Source organism: Schistocerca cancellata, chromosome 6, assembly GCF_023864275.1.
Source record: "Schistocerca cancellata isolate TAMUIC-IGC-003103 chromosome 6, iqSchCanc2.1, whole genome shotgun sequence".
NCBI classification, from domain to species: Eukaryota; Metazoa; Arthropoda; class Insecta; order Orthoptera; family Acrididae; genus Schistocerca; species Schistocerca cancellata.
This window is the reverse complement of record NC_064631.1, coordinates 567,693,394-567,714,609: the sequence shown is the minus strand read 5'-3', so window position 1 is coordinate 567,714,609 and position 21,216 is coordinate 567,693,394. Positions and strand designations below refer to the sequence as shown.

General features: G+C 41.3%; 1 protein-coding gene across 1 annotated transcript in view; it reads left to right on the top strand.

The window, feature by feature from the left end:
- The window catches only part of LOC126191105 (fatty acid synthase-like), a 394,390-nt gene that overhangs the window by 258,731 nt on the left and 114,443 nt on the right, over positions 1-21,216 (top strand). The gene's annotated exons all lie outside the window — the stretch shown is intronic.

The window sequence follows — 21,216 nt, the reverse complement described above, 5'->3', positions numbered from 1 at the left end:
AAGTGAAGATAATAGATTAATTAATTAATTCAACTTATATAAACCATGTGTGGCTTGCTGACTCAGTGATTAAGTGCCAGCCTCCTGATCCAAAGGTCTCGGGTTTGATCCTTGCTCAATACTCGGACATTTTGTATTACTTAGCACTTATTTCACCTCTGGCACTGTTTGTTAATGTGAAAAATACAATGTTGCACTGTGATTTGGAGCCCACATTAAATGGTAGGTCACTCTATTATTGGGTGGGTAAGTCCCTCCAAAAATCAGAAGAATGCAAGGGCATACTACCTCCAATAGCAGCATGTCTAGTAAATTGTTGAGGTATTCAAACAACGTTTGCATTGATGACAGAATTACCTTACTCATAAGTCCCATTCTGTACTTCTCATCATGCAAGAGAAATTTCATTGATGGAAGAAAGTCAATATTTTAAGAGGGAATCAGCTATAAGAAAATGCCTTTGCCCATTGCATTAAGTTGAAGTCAAAAATAGGAAATATGATAAGATATAACTGTTAAGTCTTTCGCCACCACTGTTATGACCTGGTTTGGACTTTGCATCCTTTAGTAAATGATGATTCCCAGGTTGACCTCAAGAACACTTTATTCACAGCACAAGTGCACAATAAAGTGATGTTTGGATAATTACTGAAAGACTGTTCATGATCACTTGAAGTCCACTGCCATTATAACTGTTCCAAGGGATGCCTCATTCCGAGTGGCTGTAGGAGCAGTGTCCAGGAAGGCCCTGTGGTGTGGCAAACTGTGAAGCAGCATCCATGACCACATCACAAGCAAACAGAACTTGTTCTGTCAAAAGCAGCGCCAGTGGTTTCCTGATGCATGCACTCTCAGAAGGTGTCCCTGGTGGTCCCTATAACAAGCAGTGCATCAACAGACTGTTTGTATACAGTGTCGTATCAACAACTTGTGATGCCCTTGTGCTATTTGTAAATAGTTCATGGACAAGAGTTACCTGCGGGCCAAGGATAGGAAAACCACAGCACTGTGACATATTGGAAGTGTAACATAGTTGGCCTGTGGCCAATATGCAACACCTTTCTCCCCTTGAGAAGTTGGTGAAGCTATCTTGAGGAAGGCCACAGATCTTGAATGGAAGCTTCCCTCAGGTGATATGAGGGGCCTAGTAGAATGGGGAATCCTGTGTGGCTGCAACCCAATCCCAGGAACCCAGGACCTGAGGTTGTGCGGTGGATGCTGTTCTGGTTGTGGCTGTCCTGGGCAGTGTTGCGAAGAGAAGATGGAGGAGAATTAGCAGTAGTGTAGAAGACTACCAGATGTAATGCATACAGTGGCCCACAGAGGCAGACCTGGTAGATTAGATTAGATTAGTTTTTCGTTCCAAGACTGTGACCCAATGTTGGTCCCACATGAGGCGTGATGTCTGTGGTGACCACAGAGCAGATGCTGCAGAGGCGCTGCAGACATTATGAGATTAGGTTTTAACAATCAGCCATCAGGAGTGCGGCATTGCTGATGACAGACGCGGTGACGGCAAGTACTGACAAACATGAGAACAGCAGTCACTTCTGTGAGAGCATAAGGGAGAAGTGGCGCAGAATTGTGAAAGGGTATGTAAGGAGCATGTAAGGAGTGCACAAATGCAGGAGGGAGATGGGAGCGTGGAGAGATGCAACAAAAAAGTAACAGAAATTGCATGGACACAGGAGCTCAGGAAAAAAACGTTGGCCAAAGGGAGTCCTGGGGTGGCAGAAAGGCTGTTGCCATAGCCTATGCCAGAACATGGGAGCAACTGTTTGGAGTGAGACGAGTGGGTAGTGGGAAGGGTATCACTGTGACATGCACAGGAACCTGGAAAAAAAATCTACATCAGAAGGGTGGATGTATGTTACATAGAAGCAGAGTCACATAGTGCTGTACTGTCCTTGAAAGGAAGAGATCGACCATGGCTGTGTCAACTGGAAGCAGTGGTACTTATTGGTGGGCAGTGTCAGGCTTGACCATGGGGGCAGCATTGGGTTCAGCTGTAGTGTGTAATGTAACTGACCATTAGAGCCCATTTTGTTATGAGATATTATACACTAATTAAAATTGTTTTCAAAAAGCATTCACTTAGTATGATGTTAGGGTAGGTGGTGCAATCAATGCAAATTTGAGAGTGTGTATATTTAAATTACGACTTTTATTATTTCTAAAAGTTTGACTTGCATTATTTATATGTACAGTTTTGTCACTCATATTATTATTATCACTGAATTATCCTTTATGCTGTTTGATATTTCATGTAACTTTAAAATACAGTATCATTAATTGATACAGAAATCATAAGTTCTTTGTCAGTATGACTCTGTGATCTTTAGTCAGCAACATGATTTTGGCCACTCGTGTATTGGCCGCAGTCGGGAATTGTTGTTTTTATGTGTGTTTCTTGATAAACATGCGATGTCCACAATCCATGTGGTACTTTATTTTTGTGATTTGAGATTGTGAAATTTACTAAATTACTTTCGAGTTCAAAGTTCTGAGAATAAATATGTCTTTTTTCTAAACAAAAAATTGTGGAATCCTGCTTCACGATTTCAGTAGTGCGGTAATAGTCAAAACCCACACCTTTTTCATCCAGAGCAGCAAAGGAATCAATTATTGCCTAGACAACGAAACCACATGTACAATGGATATTCGACAGCTTCAAGATAAGTGACATCATGATCATCTCTGCAAATTACTTTACATCCATTAGCCACACCGTAACAGTGTCTTTATGGAAATAACTTTTCATCATAGTAGAGAGGGTCCATAAGTGGAGCCAGAGGCCAACACTAAGAATGCAGGCTGCATGTTTAGCAGCAGGGAAAGTGTAGTACCATCTTGGGAATGAAGGCTGATCATGGCTGCACCAAGGTAAAGGTATTGGAAACAAGCAGTGTCAGGTGCAACCAGGATTGGGTAGTGGTTGGGTCGCAGTTGAGTCATGGTGCTTTATGCAGAGAGCCAGCTTTTGCATCATGGATGCAGCTCTGGGCACAGCTAGAAGGAAAGTGAGTGGGGAAAGAAGCCTTGGTTGCATTCTCATGACAAAGGCACCAGAGGATGGAAGCAAAGTCAGTCTTGTGGGGCGGAGGGGGGGGGGGGGGGGGGCAATGAATGGGTGGTGGCTGAGGTGCAGCAGAATGCAGAGGCATCAGATGGATTGGTGATGCACCCTGGGCAGTTCCACTCTCATAAGGAAGGCTGGACATGAGTGTTCAATGAGGAGCTGTCAGACCACTGTACCCCATTCTTTTTAAACATTGTGCCAGCTGGACTTCCTCTGATTTAATGTGGTTTTAATAACCACTTTCTGGAATGCTCGATGCTCTTGTCAATCAGTAAATGAGGTTTTCATTTTTGTGGCCAGGGCATGAAGTGGCATTGCACGCAGTGTTGAGTGAGTGCAGCTGAGGGTAGGGAGCATGGTGGCCAGGCAGAACAGCAACAGCTGAGGACTCCAGGAACCACAGTGTGTGGACTCAAACTTCGTCCGCAACAGATTATCAGACAAAGTCTCCCTTGGGAGAAGGACTAAACATAGCAGCAACATGGCAGTGGATGGTGGTGGACAAGACAAGGGGATGGTGGAAGAGACAGTGAATGCACTGGAGCCAGAGGAGGTGCTACTATGAAGCCTGGCACAGGATCAACTCTGAATTGTTTCCCCCTGGCACTGACCTCCCAGTAACACAATGATAACAGCAAACAGACACCTGGTATTCAAGTCCACATAGTTCAGAAATGTGTAAAAAGTGTCCACACAGCATGGCTGTGTCACTCACATTAAGTAACCAACCTGAGCAAGAAAGCAATGGCTCCTGTAATAAGACAAAAGTGTAGCAGAAAACATGTCTTTATTCTTGTTGCCAATGTTAAGCCTCAGTAAACTGTAGTAAATTATTCCCAGGTTGAATATAAGAACACTTTATACACGGCATAAGTTTACAATAAAGTTAAGTTTGGATAGCAACTGAAAAAATGCTGGTGATCACTTGAAAGTAACAGAAACAAAACCCACTGGCACTACAACAATTCCAAGTGGCTGTAGGAGTGGAATGCAGGTGGGCTGGATAGTGTGGCATAACAGGAAGCAGTGTGGAGACAGTGAATTGTAGAATGGAGCATCTGGCCTGGTCTTGGGGAGTTCCGATTGATGAGCTATTAGATGTAGCCAGCTCCTGGCTTGGAACTGAGAGGATGGTTGAATGCTGCCACTGGAGGTTGTGCTCTGCCTTAAATATCAAGCAGGCGGAAGTATGTCTGTGACCACATGACTTGTGGACAGGACTTGTTTCCTTGAAAGCAGTGCCACCTATTTACTGATGGCATGACTGGTGCCCCTTCATGGTACTTTTAATTTTCAGTGTATCAACAGACTGTTTGTTTACAATATCATGTCCTAAGAATATGATGAACTTGTGGTATTTGTAAATAGTCTCAGGAGGAGAGACACCTGTTGGCCAAGGGTAGGGAAACCAGCAAAGTGAACACATTGTGCTGGAAGCAACACATAGGTGACATATGGCCAAATACAACAATAATAATCAAGTAAATGAATGTAAATTTAAAATGGTGGAGCTAAAAACTGTGTGCTGCAAGAGGTAGTGGCATGGGAAAACATAAAAAGTGAAAAAGGAAAAATGTGAAAAACAAAGAAAAGGAAACTGAAAGAAAAGTGGGAGGGAGGATAGGTAGTAAAAGAAAGATGTGGCAAAGTACCAATAAAAGGAAAAACAGAAGAAAATAGATTGATCAGGAGAATTGTCATAACCTAATATCTTCATTCAGAGGTAGTGCTTCGAGGGGTAAGTGGAGGGCAGGCATACAAAAATGAAATGGACAGCCTGCACATTTCCCTTATGTATCAGGGAGTATTCAGCATATGATTGGCCTTCATCAAGCCAGGCATTTACGAGTGAAGATTCATTATCAACAAAGCCATACTTGTGGATTTGGCTACTATATACAATGAAAAGAACATGTAACTGATGGACTGACTGACTGATTTACACAGGGAGACAAAACATCAGTGATATTGCCCCACTGTTGCCCACATCAAAGTGGAATTTACTATGTGGTTTCTGTCCCTGTAATTCTAATAAAGCCAGTCAGTACTCATAAAGACTGGTAGGAGACCTAGTAAAGCCAGTCAGTACCCATAATGAGTAGTAGGAGACCTAGTAAAGCCAGTCAGTACCTATTAATAGTAGGAGAACTTTTTGGTGATCTTAGGTTTGAGATCTTTCAGTTCACTCCATTTATTCTTTGCCTTCCTTTTTTTTTTTTTTTTTTTTTTTTTTTTTTTTTTTTTTTTTTTTTTGAGAATTTTTCTCCTCTGAGCCACAGACAAGGATTTGACCTTGTCCCAGTCTGACATCTCAGTGATGATTATCACTTCTTGGACTGCTCTATCGCCAGATCTAGTTGCAAAATCATCTTCCATTGGTTCTAGTACTGATGCTTGGGAATTTAAGATCTCATCAAGTCCCTTGGTGTTTTTAGTTTTCATCTGTGTTGATGATTTGTTAGGTCATCACCAAAGAGCTTCACACAGAGCAAGGCTAATTACTCAGGGTTGCCCAGTATCTCTGAGGCTTCATTCATGACACCTCTTTCCATGTGCCACACACCTCTCAGCATGGATCATGTGACACTTTGGATGGGTACTGAGGTACCTTGGGAATTGGGGAAGGGCTGTGGAAATTAATGTGGGAGGGGGGTAGGGAGGGGCATTGTGGGATCCTCTTTAACTGATTAATCTGCTTGTAAGACCCTAGCAGTAACTGCACTACAGCTTCATGCAAACACATAAGCCACAGTAGGTGCTTTGACAAGGCAGTATTCCCTGGTAAGGACATGTAGCTGAAATAACAAATGTGTTTGGTTATTCAGTTCATTTTTCTCTTACCTCACTGGTGCATCTCAAATAAGCATTAGTAAGGTGACTAGTTGCAGTTGAATGAGCAAGAACATATTTTTCAAACCAGCTCTCATTCTTGGATGTCACTAGCCCTGACAAATATCCTGAAAAGTACAGCTGAGTACATTGTAGCTTCATGATTCAAGAGAAACACTGTCCTTTTTAAATATACGTTGTTGATACTGTGTTGTTGGGAACTAGTTTCAGAGAAAGATTTTCAAGTAAGCTTGAACACATGCTGAAGTTAAGACAAAACTGAAATTCAAGATGCAAGTATTGAAGGTACCAAATATTAAAAACTTTTCATTTCTCTTACTGTCCACTTTGATCCAGATTATGGTTTCAGAAACTGGTATGTAGGTTACCTTCTTCTGTGCTTTTATTTTGATAACTGTCTCGGAATGTGATGTTAATATTGATACTTTGGAAGGAAGATGATGTTGGTAGTCAAGTCCAATGATGTTATTTTAATTAATTAACAAATTGAACCAAGTGGTGCAATGGTTAAGACAGTGGGCTAATATTTGTGTGGGGTGGGCTTTAAATTACTCTTAATTTTCCAGTTTTTTTTCTTAAATCACTTGATGTGAATGCTACAGTAGCCTTTAATCATGTTTATATCAGTGGGGTGGTAAACTCTTACCTTAGATAGATATTGACAGTAAACACTAGTATCTCACCACTTACTGAAACATTAAATGAATGAACGAAAGAGGAAATCAGTAAATATTAGGTTGGAGCATAAGTCTGTAGTGTTTCCCATACATTTAATAAACATGAAAGCTACACACAGTAGAAACTTTAGTCATCAATAATATATACAGTACTTCTTCACCATTTGCAATAGTTGCCAAAGCTGAGATAACTTCTTGATTCTGCTCCTGCAGAAATTGTGATTTTGAGGCAAAGAATTCTTCCAGCCATGTCTGGAGCACATTTTCATATGGAAAGGAAGTTCCTTGAAGGTTGTTTGATGGAGAGTAGAAAATATGAAAATCTAAGGGCGCAAGATTGGGTGAATAAAGTAGGCATGGAATGACTTCCCAATCCAACTCCTATATAGTGTTTTTTGTCAGTCTATCAGAATGCAGGTGGGCATTATCATGGAGTCTTCATTAAGTCTTCCTGGTCGTTGTTCTTGGATTGTGTTTGTAAGACATATCAGCTATTGACAATAATGTCAGTAGTGAAGTTTACACCCTGGAGAAGCAATTTGTAGTACACCACACCATTTCTGTTCCACCAGATGCATAGCATTGTCTTTTTTGGGTGTGTACGTCTTTGTATGGGGAGTTGCAGCTTTGTTTGGTCTCAGCTATTCTTTTCTTTTCCTGGTGTTAGCATAAAGACACCATGTCTCATCACCAGTAATGTTACAGGATGGGAATGGTCAGTGTTAGTCCTCAGCCAATTAATATGCAAGCAGAACTGCATATATGGCCACCTGCTGCTTTTTGTTATTTTGGCTTGGAGCATGCACTACCCAAACAACTGCTTTTTGAACCTTCCCCACTACATGCAAATGTCACATAATGGTGGAATGCGCATAGGTCATCACATTTGCCAGTTCTCAAGTACACTGACATGGACCATTGTGGATTAAAGTGTTTAAAAAATCTTCATCAAACATTGAAGATCATGCCGAATGTGGAGAGTCACTAATGTCAAAATGAGAAAACCATTTTCTTACTATGCTCCAGCAAATGACATTATCCCCATATGTGGCACAAATGTTTCTGGCTGCCTCTGCTGCTATCATCCCTATACTGAGCTCAAACAAAAGAGTTTGTTGGAAATGTTCCAATTTCCCCACTTGGCACTCCATTTTCCAGCATCCACAGCTCCACTCATTATATCCAACTGAGAAAATGAAAATATGTAAACTCAAATAGCAACAATGAACTACACGTAAAAAATGATACTTGATAAATAAACCCTTATAAATTGGAATAGCAGCATGCCAAACAAAATCACTACAAACTAATGCACCAACCAAGTAAATGTAAGTAAAATTGCAAAAATATTTTCAGAGAATTAAATTATCTCTTTGTCCAAAAATCTGCTCGCTGCTTATTGGCACTGACTGACTTGATGCTGAATTTTCCCAAATTAATTAGCTCAAGTATAGTGTGTTGCTGCATGTGAATGTGTTTTGTTTGAGCATGATGCATGCCATTGTGTTTCAGTGCAGTGGCACCTCTATTATTACAGAACATGTTTATTGCTTTTTTCACTTTGTTTAGCACACAGTTCGTAGAGCAACCACTTGGACTGCTGTTGCTTCTGTATTTGATAGAGAACCATTATTAGGTATTTTAAGCATAAAAAACTGCTGCTCCAACTAACATAAAAATATAGCCCACCATTGATCAAGTTCCGATGCATCATTAGCATCACAGAAGCCTTCAGGTTTGATGTTCCACATTTTCAGAAAGTTAGTTCTACATTGGCTGCGCCTTTGATGTACACTATGTGATGGAAAGTATCCAGACATCTGGCTGAAAAGATATAGAAGTTCATGGCACCCTCCATCAGTAATGCTGGAATATGATGTTGGTCCACCCTTAACTTTGATGACAGCTTCCACTTTTGCAGGCATATGTTGAGTCAGATGCTGGAAGGTTTCTTGGGGAATGGCTGCCATTCTTCATGGAGTGCCGCACTAAGGAGAGGTATTGATGTCGGTCGGTGATGCCTGGCACGAAGTTGGCGTTCCAAAAATCCCAAAGGTGTTCTATAGGGTTCAGGTCAGGACTCTGTGCAGGCCAGTCCATTGCAGGGATGCTATTGTTATGCAACCCCTCCGCCACAGGCTGCGCATTATAAACAGGTGCTCGATCATGTTGAAAGATGCTGTCACCGTATCCGAATTGCTCTTCAACAGTGGGAAGCAAGAAGGTGCTTAAAACATCAATGTAGGCCTGTGCTGTGATAGTGCCATGCAAAAAAACAAGGGGGTGCAAGCCCGTTCCATGAAAAACATGACCACACCATAACACCTCCACCTCCGAATTTTACTGTTGGCACTACACACGCTGGCAGATGACGTTCACCGGGGATTCGCCATACCCTCACCCTGCCACTCCACACAATGTTTTTCCACTGTTCAATTGTCCAATTTTCACACTCCTCACACCAAGCGAGGCGTTGTTTGGCATTTACCAGCATGATGTGTGGCTTATGAGCAGCCGCTCGAGCATGAAATCCAAGTTTTCTCACCCCCTGCCTAACTGTCAAAGTACTTGCAATGGATCCTGTGCCTATTACACATTACGACCCTCTTCAACTGTTGACGGTCTTTGTCAGTCAACAGACTAAGCCCACCTGTACGCTTTTGTGCTGTGTGTGTCCTGTCATGTTTCCACTTCACTATCACATTGGAAACAGTGGACCTAGGGATGTTTAGCAGTGTGGAAATGTTGCATACAGATGTATGATACAAGTGACACCCAATCACTTGACCATGTTCGAAGTCCATGAGTTCCGCGGAGTGCCCCATTCTGCTCTCTCATGATGTCTAATGACTACCAAGGTCGCTGATATGGAGTACCTGGCAGTAGGTGCAACTTTCAAATTCTAAAGGTGTCAGCAGTAAAACACAGGTAGCAAAAGGCTATTTACAGTTTGTACAGAATCCTGACGGCAGTTATGAGAATTAAGGGGCATGAGAGGGAAGCAGTGATTGCAAAACGTCCTGAACAGAATTGGGAAAAAGAATTTAGTACTGGAGGGAAGTGTGGAGGGTAAAAATCATAGAGGGAATACATTCAGAAGGATATAGATGTTGCAGTAGTTATTTGTAGTTGAAGAGGCTTGCACAGGATAGAGTAGCATGGAGAGCTGTATCAAAGCAGTCTTTGCACTGAAGACCACAACACCAACAACATAAGATTTAGGATACAGGTTGTGTTATGGCATGTGAGGGCAGCTTACAGTATTCTGTGGGATCTTGCCTTCATGCCATTTGTGGCAAGGGGTAACTGGTCATGAAATGAACAAGTGTACCACATGTTGCAGGTAATGTTTTAAATAGGCCTGATGTGAACTGTTGTCGACATCTGCCATTATGTGGCAAGGCACCTAAAACGTGAGGCCCAAATGACCAGAAAACCATAGCTATTGTCCTTGAAAGTTATAGCTACCATATCTGTCTGCCACTGGGTGAACCTGTTGATGACTATGAGTATATACCGGTGGCAATTTGGTGATGGGAGGGGTCCAGTGAGGTCAATATGGACATGGGAGAACTGATGATTAGCTGGATGGAAAGAGTGCAGACATGGTGGACTACTTTTGCACACTGACAAGGGAGGCAAGGTTGAGTCCGGTGATGGGATTGCTGTGCAGTATTTATAATTTGGGGTCAGCTGCCTGCATGAAATAATTGAGGGGGTGCTGTAATGGTGCAGCAGTGACTAAGCCAGTCAGTGGCAACATTGTTGATGCCTGCCATGTGTTGTATATCAGTCATGGAGGTGCCCAGCAGTTGGCAGATACCAACACAAGCTGCTTGTGCCTGAGTCACCTCAGATGCTACTAGTTCGGGGGTGGAGAGTGTGACTGGGTGGGGAGGCATGCTGGTGACTGTGAGTTGGGGAATGGGTAGGGTGTACACATCATGCCAGGCAGGCTTGTGCGCCAGTTGGGGACATCGTCATGTGGTGTCAGACATGGTATGGGGTTAGACTGGTACATGCATGCCAGGATGGTGGTGAGTTTGTTCATCTCCATTGAGCAGGTCATGAGCTGTGCCATCTCCGTGGGGGCATTGGAGGGGGAAGGGGTCGAGGAAACAGACAATGAATTTGGGTGGAAACAGATTGAGGGGGGACTGCAGCTCTGTATTGCAGTGATCATGGTGTGTGTATCAAGTCATTTAAACACCCTGATGGCATTTACAGTGGCCATATTGACTTTCATGTAGCTGTGCACAGCTAGTGCTGGTATGGACAACAGCGAGCAGACACATAAGCCAGTTTTTTAAGCAGCAAGTTATTTGGTGCACATATGTTACAATGAACTGTGAGGGCAGCATATTGGTGCATTTCTCTGTTGAAAATAATGTGCATATGTGCTACATCTCTGATGAGCTCAATCGGCCTATCGGTCAGTCTTCGAGCACATTGAATCCACGTGGGACAGTGATGATGTCATGCACTTCCACAGCGATTGAAGGTTCCAGCTGTGTGACCATCAGGTATAATTAAAATAGATAAATAAATAAATAAAAGAATTATTTAAGTAAATGAAAGACTCTCATTGACAAGTTACAATGGTCACTTTGATTCTGATAATAATAATAATAATAATAATCTGTGGCTAATTCTGAATAAGCAAATGTTTGGCACCATACAGGGAATCATACGTTAACTTGAAAAGCCCTTTAATTTTGAAATCAGTAATGGTGTGGAACAGCTGAGACCAATACTGAGATGAAAAATATCAATAATGCTCTGGACTACTCATTTTCGACAATGGTTTCGTGCAGTGTCTACAGCAACTGATCTCTTTTTGTTCAAGATCAGTGTAGTTAGTTGACCTTAACCCAGAAATTACTAAAAACTGTTCACAGAATAGTGTTGTTTAGTGGACAGTGTCCATCAAATCACTTGTTTATTATATATTCCTAGCTCATAAAATTTTAATATCATTATTGTCCAGTGCATTCATAGAGTGGCCTACTTAGTACAACAGGTGCAAACGTGTTACTGTGTCACCTCTTTGCCAACTAACACAAGGTTTAGAATGCAGTTTGCACCATTGATTCAGTTCAGTGGACTCCAATAATCAGATGCTCCATGATTGTAATCTTTAGTCCCTGGTGAGTGATTTTCTGCTTGTACGAAATCACCTGGAGCTCTTTCTTTATCTACCACCTGCTCTGCATACCGTATTTACTCGAATCTAAGCCGCACTCGAATCTAAGCCACACCTGAAAAATGAGACTCGAAATAAAGGAAAAAAAAATTCCCGAATCTAAGCCGCACCTGAAATTTGAGACTCGAAATTCAAGGGGAGAGAAAAGTTTTAGGCCGCACCTCCAAATCGAAACAAAGTTTGTCCATTGTAATATGAGACACAATTTAGGTCGAATGAATGATACAGCTACAGTAGTTTGGTTCGAGTCGTAAGCTTAGCAGTTAAGCTTTACCACGTAGCCATTGCTATGCGTCAGGCGCTCCGTCCGTATTTATACGGGTGCCCTTCCTTTTTCACGTGCTTCGTCTGGTTTGAATCGATTGCTTATTTTGCTTTGATCTGATAATTGCCGTTTTCTTTGTTATAGGTGTTTGCATCACTCTTAAGCTGAAAATGCATTACTGCACTGTGTCATGCATTGTTTGTTGCATTCTGATAGTGCGTGTTTACGGCCTGTCGCGGCACGCGGCACGGCTTGCTTTTGTGCGCGCTACCGCCGCGTACAATTAAAAAAAAAGAGGACTCGTCTCATTAGCGAAACAATGGCAAGAGACCGCAATTTGTTGTTACTTACACTGCTGCTTTCTTTGATAATGATCAACAAGAATCAAATAATAGACTGCGTATGACAGAACATGTTCTGAACGAAAGTTAGGCGAAAATTTTTCTCCGTTTGAAAATCTTTGCTGTCGCTTCTTTATTACATCAAATTCTGCACAGAAATTTGAGTCATCTTAGATTTAAAAATCTAGTCAATTGCCGTGCTTCATTTCTGACTGTATCACTATTAGGCATAAGAATAATACGAATATAAACATGACACGATACGTATATTCTTCTGCGTTTGCTGTTGTCTCACTCTAGTTTCGTAGTTTATTAGGCAGACAGGATTTAAATGGGATAGCAGCAAACACGAAAGAATACATGGCAAAATGTTTATATTCGTATAATTCTTATGGTGAAGAGAATACTGTATATGATTCAAATTTCATCAGGTTCCTATTAGCAATCATCTCTTCTCACAGATAGGAAAAAATTCAGAATGTAGAGTTGGCCATATTGACAAACATCCCAAACAGTCTTGCCAGTCAGATTTTCGTAGTACACTGAAATTGTGCTACATTCGAAGATGAACAATACGGAATTTGTATTTACTTCGTTGGATAATGTATGAAAATGCAGTGGTCGAAACTCGCGGCGGAGAAAAAAAAGCTCGTCTTCTCCTCTTTTTTTTTTAAATTTGTTTACTGACGCTGAGATTTTGGCGCCAGTATTTATCCTCTACAAAGTATGCCTGCGTAGTGCTACATATATTCGGCGGCAGAAGTTAGTTGTGGCGGCATGTACCGACATTTTTCTTTTGTACCGACATTTTTCATAACTTCTGCTTGCTTTGCACTCGATTCTAAGCCGCAGGCGGTTTTTTGGATTACGAAAACCGGAAAAAAAGTGCGGCTTAGATTCGAGTAAATACGGTAGGCAAATGCATTACCAAGCTGACTTACCAACTCATGATCTTCTAGCCTGAACCTAATCACTTTGGTAAGCCAAATGAACTTATTTTTACAATCACTAGCATAACTTGGGAGAGCATGTCATCGTGCACGTTGCTAGGCATCTCTGCAGGAAGTGCCACCAAAAAGAATACCAAAGCACCATTCTTGGCAAAGACCTGAGCGTGAAACATACTACTGCTTAACACTATGCACAGTCTTGGATTTTGTGTGTACCAGTTGTCATGTCATCTGCTGGGTGCTAGCCTATTTGTCACAACAGATGAGTGGCATGTGCGAAAATGGATTTGTGCATTGGCACACTACCAATGAAATGAAATCTCCCTCCTGCGTTATTTATGACTGAGCCTTTGCGGTTATTTCATTTCATAACCTTACAAGTTTTTATGCTGAAATACTTCAATTTCAGCTGTATTTTAGTCATAGCATATTAGGGTTTTTGTTTTATTAAGTGCCCAGTTTTACACTTCTGAACAGTAAAAGTGAGTTACTAGTCTTTGCACCAATTTGAAATCATACTAAGATCCACCTGAATATCAGTGAAGTTGTTTTCAGAGTTTACTTCAATATAGATAACTGCATACATAGTGAAAAATCTGAGGTTACTATTAATATTGTTTTTGAGGTCATTAATATACAATTTGAATAGTGATGGTCCCAACAAAATTCCCTGCAGTGCACCAGAAGTTACTTCTATGTCCGTTTATTGTGTCTGTCCAAGATAACATGCTGTGTCCTCTCTACCAATAGACACTCAACCCTGTCAAAAATTTTGCTTGATACTCCATAAGATTGTGCTTTCAATAATAAGAGTAGGTGAATCAAGTCCCTTTTTGAAATCAAGAACTACTACATCTATCTGACTGCCTTGATCCATGGCTGTTAGTATGTCATGTGAGTGTAACCTCCCCCTCACTTACCGACCTTAATGACAGTGAAAAATGAAACCGTGTGTACCTAATGGGAGTTTTGGAAAAGCAATCGTCATCGAAGTTAACCTGTCGGTAAAGAGGGAGGAAAGGGTTACATCTAAATGAAAGGAAATGTGCTAATGAAACTGGTGGAAATTAATTTTGAAAAGGGGTAAAGTTAATAAAGAAAGTAAATGTGCAGCCGTTACGTTAACAATTAACTAGCGGTAATTAGGTATTTGAGATTTGGGGGAAATCACGGTCGCCAGTCCTAAGGAAAATTACTATAGTAACTGAAAAAGAAAGGTTATTACACATATAATTAGCACTAGAAGCATGGCAACTGAAGGTTGACACGCGTAGTGTGAAAACTGGAAGTTTGTCAGAAGTAATAAATTTCGCTACACCCTGACTTAATTTAGCAAAAGAATTAATAAAACCGGAAAATCGAAAGTTAATTTAGTGACTGAAGTTAGTAGTGAGCTTTCTTTCTGAAGCACATCGAAATTCAGTAAAATACGGTTAGTCTTGGACTACCTCAACAATCATTTCAAAAGCTACTTGAATCTACGCAATTTAGAAAGAAGAGATTTAACTTTGAACTTGAATTAAATGATTCTGAACAATTAACAATAGTAAAATTTAGTACGTACCAAGCTGAGCTGCAGTCACAGGCAAGCTAAAATACGGTAACAAAGCTCACACTCTTAATTCGTGCTTGTGTAATCTGAATATTGTAGCCAGCTATTAATGCCATAATTGAACTTTGAAATTAAAGCAGTGAAAATGAGTTAGCTATATTACTTTAATGCTGGCGTTTGAATTTCAACGACACTCGGGTTCATTTCGGAAAAGGAAGGGACTCTGCTTGGTAATGCAATTGGGACAATGAGCAACAAAAGTTCATGCTAAGTTGCTGTAATTATCTACATCTACATCTACATCTACATCCATACTCCGCAAGCCACCTGTCGGTGTGTGGCGGAGGGTACCTTCAGTACCTCTATCGGTTCTCCCTTCTATTCCAGTCTCGTATTGTTCGTGGAAAGAAGGATTGTCGGTATGCCTCTGTGTGGGCTCTAATCTCTCTGATTTTATCCTCATGGTCTCTTCGCGAGATATACGTAGGAGGGAGCAATATACTGCTTGACTCTTCGGTGAAGGTATGTTCTCGAAACTTTGACAAAAGCCCGTACCGAGCTACTGAGCGTCTCTCCTGCAGAGTCTTCCACTGGAGTTTATCTATCATCTCCGTAACGCTTTCACGATTACTAAATGATCCTGTAACGAAGCGCGCTGCTCTCCGTTGGATCTTCTCTATGTCTTGTATCAACCCTATCTGGTACGGATCCCATACTGCTGAGCAGTATTCAAGCAGTGGGCGAACAAGCGTACTGTAACCTACTTCCTTTGTTTTCGGATTGCATTTCCTTAGGATTCTTCCAATGAATCTCAGTCTGGCATCTGCTTTACCGACGATCAACATTATATGATCATTCCATTTTAAATCACTCCTAATGCGTACTCCCAGATAATTTATGGTATTAACTGCTTCCAGTTGCTGACCTGCTATTTTGTAGCTAAATGATAAAGGATCTATCTTTCTGTGTATTCGCAGTACATTACACTTGTCTACATTGAGATTCAGTTGCCATTCCTTGCACCATGCGTCAATTCGCTGCAGATCCTCCTGCATTTCAGTACAATTTTCCATTGTTACAACCTCTCGATACACCACAGCATCATCTGCAAAAAGCCTCAGTGAACTTCCGATGTCATCCACAGGTCATTTATGTATATTGTGAGTAGCAACGGTCCTATGACACTCCCCTGCGGCACACCTGAAATTACTCTTACTTCGGAAGACTTCTCTCCATTGAGAATAACATGCTGCGTCCTGTTATCTAGGAACTCCTCAATCCAATCACACAATTGGTCTGATAGTCCATATGCTCTTACTTTGTTCAATAAACGACTGTGGGGAACTGTATCGAACGCCTTGCGGAAGTCAAGAAACACGGCATCTACCTGTGAACCCGTGTCTATGGCCCTCTGAGTCTCGTGGACGAATAGTGCGAGCTGGGTTTCACATGACCGTCTTTTTCGAAACCCATGCTGATTCCTACAGAGTAGATTTCTAGTCTCCAGAAAAGTCATTATACTCGAACACAATACGTGTTCCAAAATTCTACAACTGATCGACGTTAGAGATATAGGTCTATAGTTCCGCACATCTGTTCGACGTCCCTTCTTGAAGACGGGGATGACCTGTGCCCTTTTCCAATCCTTTGGAACGCTACGCTCTTCTAGAGACCTATGGTACACCGCTGCAAGAAGGGGGGCAAGTTCCTTCGCGTACTCTGTGTAAATTTGAACTGGTATCCCATCAGGTCCAGAGGCCTTTCCTCTTTTGAGCGATTTTAATTGTTTCTCTATCCCTCTGTCGTCTATTTCGATATCTACCATTTTGTCATCTGTGCGACATTCTAGAGAAGGAACTACAGTGCAATCTTCCTCTGTGAAACAACTTTGGAAAAAGACATTTAGTATTTCGGCCTTTAGTCTGTCATCCTCTGTTTCAGTACCATTTTGGTCACAGAGTGTCTGGACATTTCGTTTTGATCCACCTACCGCTTTGACATAAGACCAAAATTTCTTAGGATTTTCTGCCAAGTCAGTACATAGAACTTTACTTTCGAATTCATTGAACGCCTCTCGCATAGCTCTCTTCACACTACATTTCGCTTCGCGTAATTTTTGTTTGTCTGCAAGGCTTTGGCTATGTTTATGTTTGCTGTGAAGTTCCCTTTGCTTCCGCAGCAGTTTTCTAACTCGGTTGTTGAACCACGGTGGCTCTTTTCCATCTCTTACGATCTTGCTTGGCACATACTCATCTAACGCATATTGTACGATGGTTTTGAACTTTGTCCACTGATCCTCAACACTATCAGTACTTGAGACAAAACTTTTGTGTTGAGCCAACAGGTACTCTGAAATCTGCTTTTTGTCACTTTTTCTAAACAGAAAAATCTTCCTACCCTTTTTAATATTCCTATTTACGGCTGAAATCATCGATGCCGTAACCGCTTTATGATCACTGATTCCCTGTTCTGCGTTAACTTTTTCAAATAGTTCTGGTCTGTTTGTCACCAGAAGGTCTAATATGTTATCGCCACGAGTCGGTTCTCTGTTTAACTGCTCAAGGTAGTTTTCAGATAAAGCACTTAAAAAAATTTCACTGGATTCTTTGTCCCTGCCACCCGTTATGAACGTCTGAGTCTCCCAGTCTATATATATTTATAGTGACGAAAATGGAACAGTTTGAAAAGCTGAGGTCTGCCATACAGTTCTAAAACTTTACGTGCGTCCAGTCTTCCTTGTCGGTTGATTGAAGGTTTGAAGCCGTCGGTCGAGGAGGTGGCGACAGTCACTCATTGTCGGCCGTCGCTGTTGCAGAAGCTGGATGTTGGCGCGCCTTCTTCTCGACACGGTCACCAGACAAAACGGGCTCTTGATGTGCGCTAGTTAATGTTTCCCGTCCGCGACACCATGTCAGAAACTATCATCGCAAGTCGAGCGCAATTACATGCTGCCAAACCCCGAAAGCGCGGCAAATCGCGGGAGTGTCACACAACACACCTGCTCCACCCGCTACTCCAGCCAGACCCCTCTGCTCAGCCCGCGCTCCACGCGGCAGAGTTAACACTACCAAAGATCCTACACACTTTGATTCTTCACACGACCTATCGACGTAATCGTTCGATAGCAGTTTTCCCTAGGCAAGACCCAGCGTAAAAATACAAATAATATTTACGAAACAACCCAATTATACATCGACATAAATGCATAAATATACAAATAGTAAAACAATTACAATATACAAAGAGACAGAAATGTCATATCTTGAGGTAACAAAGCAAGGAAAGAAAATAATAGCACAATAGATGGAAATAGGAGGATATGCATTTCCGGCGTTACATGAGGAAAGTGCAAGTTGAGTATCACGTTGTCAGATTTTTCAGAATCCATGCTGGTTAGCATGGAGGATGTCACTCTGTTTGATGGATCTGTTATGTTTGAGCTCAGAATATGTTCTAAGGTTCTACAACAAATGGATGTCAAGGGTACTGGATGGTAGTTTTGTTGGTCACTTCTGCTACCCTTCTTGTAGACAGGCATTACCTTTGACTTCTTCCAATTACTGGGAATGGATTTTGTTTGATGTCTCTGCAATATACCACACTTAAAAGAGGAGCTTAATCACCTACAAATTCAGTATAGGATCCCAATGGGTCCTGAAACATTTGTTCATGCACACTCCAGAGTTGCTGGTAACAGGGACTGGCAGGAGAGAGGGGGGAGGGTCCAAAATGACATGGTTATTGAAGTAGCTATAGAAGTCATCAACATTGTGATGTTAAAATATGCAGCAGCAAAGAAGTTAAGTTTCCAGTTACATCCAGTTAAGCAGTAGCCATTCGTGCAGGCACACAGATGCAACCACATAGACTGCTGCACAGTAACTGAGACACCACTGGTACATAGTGTGGCTGCTTTTACTTGTAAACTTTCCTTAGTTTGCCTATGAAATACCCTGCCTAGTTTTCGACAGGAGATTTTGTGTGTGTGTGTGTGTGTGTGTGTGACTTGTTTGTAACTTGGGTCATCCATAGGTGAATGACCGAAAGTACACAGGTTATAGAACAAAGGTGGCATAGTGATGAACTAGTATAGTGGATGGCTTAAATAGGTAAAGGAGTGCTTAATGAGGTTAATGAGGAATGAGAGTAGGCTTCTGGTTATGTTATCCTTTATATTAGGGTGTAAATGAGGTATCCAAATGTGTGGCAAAGGTTGCAATTGAGTTTTTCAGGACATAAGATGATGAAGGGTGTTTTGTAGTCCAGTTCATAAACGATGGCTCTTTGCAGACATCAAGACATGACCAGGGGTTCCATTGTTGCTAGTTACAAGTGACAGTCACAGTGCATGCATACATGTACTTAGCACTTGGAGAAAGTTTGTATCCTGCAAATTATGTTTCTGACTTACTTATATACATTTTTTCACTTACCACCATCATCAGCAATGACAACTAGCAACAAATGCAATAAAAATTCACTAAATAACTCACTACAATCACTTTTAATGCTTGCATTAGTTATGATGTTCACATGAGAGTGCTCAGAATACTACTGAACACTTATATGCTGATGGAGAATGCATGATGTAGGTGCACAGAACAAGTCTAAATTTGACCGTCAGCATTCATGTCTCCAACTATAGACAGCGGCTGGTTCACAGTAACTATAGATTTGTCAGTGTTACTGGAAAAGACTCCTGCAGAGCATCTCTTTTTTTAGCATGTCAACAGGATAGTACCTGTAAAGGCTGTGGTATGATTACCACTATATCTGGCCATTTCTTGCTTACCACTGCATATCTGTTGCTCATAGGAGTCAAGGCTGTAGAATAGGGACTTTCTTAGTGTGTAGAGAATGGCAGCTGTCAAAAATGGAGTTACTGTAGAGACATTAACAGAAGTTTTATGAAACCGTGTGAGAGTTGGAGATCAAGATCTGAGAAGAGACTTCATTAAATTGGGGAGCAACAGAAGAAGTTGATTAGAAAGTCAAATTAAGGTTCTGGAGAAAAGAGCAGATACTATCCTTGCCACATGTCTATATCATGAAAATGTAATGATTGTAAACAAGACAAGGCTTTGATATAGAGTGGATAGGAAGGATTTCTCTACTTAGCCATAAGAGATCAAACGTCATGGCAGATTAAAACTGTGTGCCGGGCCGAGATTTGAACTCGGGACCTTTGCCTTTCGCGGGCAAGTGCTCTACCAACTGAGCTACTCAAGCATGACTTACGCCCCATCCTCACAGCTTTAATTCCACCAGTACCTCATTTCCTATCTTCCAAACTTTGCAGAAGCTCTCCTGCATACCTATGCAGGAGAGTTTGGAAGGTAGGAGATGAGGTACTGGTGGAATTAAAGCTGTCATTAAGGGGCGTGAGTTGTGCTTGAGTAGCTCAGTTGGTAGAGCACTTGCCCACGAAAGGCAAAGGTCCTGAGTTTGAATCTTAGCCCAGCACACAGTTTTAATCTGCCAGGAAGTTTCATATCAGCGCACACTCTGCTGCAGAGTGAAAATTTCATTCCATAAGAGATCAACTTAGGAAGTTTCCTTCTGAGTACCATGGCAGTTCCATTCTCACTTTTGTTTTGTGTTTCTAGCTTCAAAGTTACATTAATATAATTGAGTTGGTGTATTAATTAGAAAGTTTAACACCTCAAAACTCTTGATTTTTTTTTTTTTTTTTTTTGCAATTCTATTCTTTTAATGTGACTACCTTTTATGGGTAGAACAGAACAATGCTTATGAGAGCAGTGCATCTATTGGATGGTCTGTTTGATGAATCAACACAGCACCCGTAAAACTTTTTTGTGAGAGTTTATGTGCCAAGTGCTGTAAACACACAAAATAGATATCACTTACTTGAATTATCACTTTTCTATTTAGGAAATACAACAAAAGCTTTAAATTTTAGAAGGAGTTCAAGAGTTGCTGCTGTGATCATGCATGAATGCAGTTTGATTCAATATTGGACTCTGAGCACCTTTTGTCAGCTATCTGAAAGGATAATGAGGAATAACTAATTTCATTTTATTGTGTTGGGGAAAGCCTTTCTCATCTTTGTTGTTTCTTTTCTAAATCTCGTATGTCAGAAAATACATACCGACAATATTATGAAAAGTATAGTTGCTGCTCACCATATAGCAGAGATTGTGAGTAGCAGATAGGCACAACACACACACACACACACACACACACACACACACACACACACACACACACAGTCACGACCACAGTATCTGGCTGAGGCCAGACTGTGATCAGCAGCGTGTAACGGGAGAAGCAACTAGGTG